The sequence below is a fragment of the Protopterus annectens genome, chromosome 2.part1 (genome assembly GCF_019279795.1).
Source record: "Protopterus annectens isolate FY-2018-M chromosome 2.part1, PAN1.0, whole genome shotgun sequence".
NCBI lineage: Eukaryota > Metazoa > Chordata > Ceratodontiformes > Protopteridae > Protopterus > Protopterus annectens.
In genome coordinates, this window is record NC_056729.1 from 70,366,114 (window position 1) to 70,371,315 (window position 5,202).

The window sequence follows — 5,202 nt, forward strand, 5'->3', positions numbered from 1 at the left end:
CTGGGGTCACACCTGCCTGGATTATAAGATCGGAGAGCTCCTCCATGTCTCTTTTCATGTAGTCCAGGGAGGTATGTCTCAGGTCATTCACACCAACATGGACAATGTCTGAATCATATTTGTACTTGTGGACTGACCTGAATGCGTGGCTTATGTGGGGGATCCTGGCACCTGACAGGCAGCTAACAGTAACCTTCTCCTTGTCTATTCTGGTGAGTGGAACATCAGTGTGCCTGGCTATAGAGTCACCTATGACTAATGTGTTAGGCACATTGTTTTGCCTTATGGGCTGTGTTTGAGTGGCACACTGGATCAGTGTGTTATGTGTCTTTTGGGTTGTGTTGAGGGGTAGAGGTTGCTTGTGTTTCTGCTTTGGAGGTCTCTGTTGCTTGGGCAGATTCTTATTGAGAGCCTCCAATAATGTTTTTGTGTGTCTATGTGTGGGTTTTGGTGGTGTATGTGTAGTGCGACTATGTGATGAGTGTGGTGTGGTGTGGTGTGGTGTGCGTGTTTACCTTCTCCTCTTGACTGAGAAGTTCAGTCTTGGGTTGAGAGAGCTTTGCGTCTAGTTTGGTAAGATAAATGCATCTCTCACAGGTTGTAGTGTTGGGTGGTAGGAGGAGAGGGTTGTCAGTGTACATGACACAATTGCTACATTACCCCAAGATGCCCAGATTAATCAGATATACAGGAGAAAACACCGGGAGCTGTCCCTTGGACATGCCTGGGTAATCACTATTTTTTTCTAGATAAGTGAGGGAAGTAAGTACTAGAACTGTTTTCCTTGAAGTAGCTTGAGGAAGATAAGTACAAAAACTGTTAACCCCTAGGAAATGAGAAAGATTGAGTGCTTCAGTAATTTGTAGTTTATTTAGTGCTTACAACAGATCTGGACCAGTGCTGAGCACAGAAAAGCAGATTCAAGTGCTAAAATTAAGAAACTGGCTAGTTCTAAGGAAAAAACTGAAGAGCAGACTTTATGGTGCCAGGAATAGTTTAATCTTAGCTAAGTGGCGCTGTGCAATGCACAAAACCCCACAAACACAGGTTTTTAAGCAGAAAGATGAAAGGGATAGAAATAGCCCAAAATGGCCAATAAAACTACAGTTTCTGACTGTTTCAGTTTTAACAAGGAAAATAGGCTATCACACTTGAGTGTGTAGCCCTTTACAGTTTAACAGATGAAAATGCTTAAAAATGATACTTTAAAGTGCAAACAGTATTTGGTTACAAAAACAATTCAGATAAGTAGCACAGTTAATAAAAAAGTGGTCGGAACAATGCGGCTAGCAAAAACAAGCAGTAAAAAGCAAAACAGAGGTACTTAATCCTTTCCTCTCTCTGCTGCTGTAGGACTCTGCAGGACACCCAGACAGGCTCTTGCTGAGGTAATACAAGAGCAAAATCTGCACAAACATGGGTTTTTTCAGGAAGATGAAAAGGATAGAAATAGCCCAAAACAGCCAATAAAACTACAGTTTCTGAGCAGAAACCACTCCTCCAGGGACAGATAGGCTGTTCCAAAGCTCACCACTCTCACTAATGAACAGAGAAGCTTCTCTCTATCTTAGAAAGGTCTGGGCAATGCAGGAACTTACAAACAGCCCAGAATCCAGCAAACTCTGAAAACCAGACTTTACTAGATCTAGAAAGGTGGGAAACGAGTAGAGGGATAGGATTTTTTTTAATTTAAGGCAAATACAGCAATAAAACACTTTTAATATGGAAAATAGGCCATCACACTTGAGTGTGTAGACCTTTACAGTTTAACAGATGAAAAACACTTAAAAAATTATATTTTAAAGTGCAAATAGTATTTGGTTACAAAAACAGTTCAGATAAGTAGCACAGTTAATAAAAAAGTGGTTGGAACAATGCAAATCAATATGAGAGACAACAGTTTCACCAATACATGCTGTTACTGAGACCAAATCTCAAACATATCATTGCTATGAGGTAAAACCATATATTCTATAATCATTAACTTCACTAAGTGTCTAGCTGAAAAATGATAGGATTAAGGACTTTAGCAGAGATAGCCCAGATTCATGAATGCCTGTAATCCACTTTATCACCATGTGCATGACAAGCATGGTAATTTGTATTCATTAAACAAGTCTGTACATATTGCATAGCTTCAAACCAAGGGTAAGCAGGAGACTGCTAATGAAGGAATAAATAGGTGAAACACATGCTAATAAAGTAAATCAACATGGTGGAGTTATTCAGGAAAGTATAACCCCCCAATTTAATTCTTTAGATTTAAAAAAAGGGTACTTAACATGGATGTCTCTTTCTCTACTATTCTTTTTGCTTTAGTTGTAGTATTTTTTTTAGTGGTAGTATTTTTTTTGTTTTAGTAGTAGAATCTTTAGCAGTTTCAATCAGAAAAAAATTATAATATGCATAGAATTAAAATAAATGATTCATATGACTCAACAACTCCTTTTTTTTTTTGTGGACAATATTCTTTTAACAGTTAAAAATCTAAATGTATCCTATAATTACAAGCATCAAGAAATTTCTAAATTTGCTGAGGTTTCTGGATTATTTTTTAATCAGAGTAAAACTAAAGCTTTGACTCTTAATAAAGAGATGAATACTGTTGTTCCATTAGTAAAAAACAAAAAAAAAAAATAGAAATCTGAATGTAAAACACTTTTGCACAATAAAACATTAAGACTTTAAAAGAGTAAGGGGTGGCCAATAACATCAAAGACCATGAAACTTGGTGCTGTCATTCTTTTAATATCAACTCCAAGAACTTCTTCAGAAAAACAGATCCACAATTCTTGTAATATTTAAACAATCACATTAACAATTCAAATTAGTTCTCCCAATACCAAATTCATATAAAAACATTACAAAAGACAGACCTCTAAAATAATAATATATATATGTAAATATATGTACATAAATATATGTATACTGCAGTGGTGGTGCTGCGGTAGCATTGTCGCCTCACAGTTAGACGTTGCACATTTGATTCTCAGTTAGAGCATCTTCTGTGTGTCGACATGCGTGAATGGGCGTTCCTTCATTGAAGGTTGTGCGTTAGGCCCAGCAAGTCAGCATGTAAAAATCTACTGCCAATCATTAGCAGACCGGAGTTCCGCTGTGGCGACCCCTAACCGGGAAAAGCCGAAAGACAGTAAATATATGTATATGTATAAATATATTTAAATTAACTTATAATGTTGTTTAAATTATTTTGTTTTTTTAATATTTAATATTTATTGTATCATTTAATCCTGGTGACCTGTCAGATGATAAAAAAAAATATTTGCCATAAGGCTTCTTTAACTTCCAATCTAGTGTTAAAGTCCCCTATTAAGGGCAACAAAGGTACACTATCTAAAACATAAAAAGAAAACTTTCTAAAATTCTGATAAACTGATGCATGTTTAGCCAGAGCATTCTTTACATCTTTGTTCTTAATGGAGGTAACATGGTTCTAAATGTACTTAGAAAAATTTCTAACAGTTTTTCCCACATCAAAATAAGGACAAGATTCACAAAATGCAAAATACACTTGTTTTACTCAAAGACTAGTTTATCTGTTCTTAGGACTTCCAAGATGGCTCCACATTGAGTCACAGCTTAATTCTAGCTCTCCCAGTGTGAAAACAGAGACTCAGCAAAAAAAAGCCAGTGGACTAACATTTCTGGGTAAATTAGAGTAACTACCTAGTAAGTGTACTGCCTGAATTTCAGGGAAAAAGAAATACAGAAGACTTATGGGAAAAATCAGCTACAAAATGTGAGGAAGAAACACTGGCAAAAAGCAATGCAACCTCCTGACATGAATTCCAGTAACCTACAGGAAGATATAAGACAACTGCATACATACCTGGTTAAAATAAATGAAACACTGATGGAGTATATCAACGCAAACAACAAAAGACTGGAAGAAATTTTAAACAAATATTCAGATGAGGTGATAAAGCTGCAAAAATCAGAGGTCAAAATGAAAAAAAAGACTGGCTGAATATGAGACTATGCCAGAAGAGGTGTTTAAAAAAATAGAAGAATTAGAGGACACAGCATGTAGGGAAAACCTGAGGTTATTTAGTTATACCAGAAAAGCTGGAAGGAACAGACTGCATTAATTTTTGAAAGCACCAATAAGTAACTGGACTGGTATTCCACAGCAGGAGTTGAGTTGAAAGGGCACATGGTGTGTATGCTTCAAGCCTGGCTATGAGACAGCAATCTAGACCTTTAATAGTAAAGATGCAATCCTACCAGCAGAAGGAGTTGATTTTGACAAAACTGTGGCAGAAGGACAAAGTACTAAAAGTGGGAGACGGCAGTGTTTCTGGAGAATGATTACTCATTGTATACTAAGCAGAAGAGAAGCAAATGTATTCCTCTATTCAGGGAATGTTGAGGTGAAGGTATAAGATTTCATCTGCTGTACCCAGTTGTTTTCAAAGTATTCTTCCCTGAAGGGACAAAATCATTTTTTAAAGTACATGCTAAGGAGGAAATACAAAAGTTTGTCCAACAAAAAGTGAGCTGTGAAACAGAGTTAGATTTTGATTATTGTTCTTCTGGTAATAAAGACCACAAAGAGACTATACCTGTGAAACTTTTTCCAGCATTTCAATGGAAAATGTTGGAATGAAGGAAGGGAGCACAATAGTTTACTAGAAGAATTGAGAGTATATTGGAAATGAAACAGAGACAGGATTTGAGAGATGGAGATGAACAGTAATAAAACCAGTAACAATGTGGGATTACAGTGCATTATTTATATGTGTGAAATATGACAGAACATGAAAATCTGGAAAAACTGGATTTTTTCAGAATTTGTTAGACTTGTGGGGGATTCTAAAGCATGTGCCCTTCTTTATGTCATAATGCTTTGGGGAGGAGGAGGGAAAAAGTTAACTGTAAGTAAAGAATTTTTTTTTACTAGCTCTGTTTTTGTGGTGTATGGTTTTCTTTGCATGCAATAAAATAAAGTTTTCTCAGTTATTTTTAAGTGCACTGGGGATTGTAAACAGGTGATGCTGTTGTTTTCTTTTCTTTCTCCCTTCTCTCTTTCTTCTTGTTCAGTTTTAAGAAATGCAGACAATGCAATGAAAAAAGCCTGGTTAAAAGAGCATGACAAAAGAAAAATGAATGTGCTTTTTCTCATTTTTGCTTGGGGAAATGACTGGATTAAGGACCTTTGATTAGGTAAGAAGTTTTAAGAGT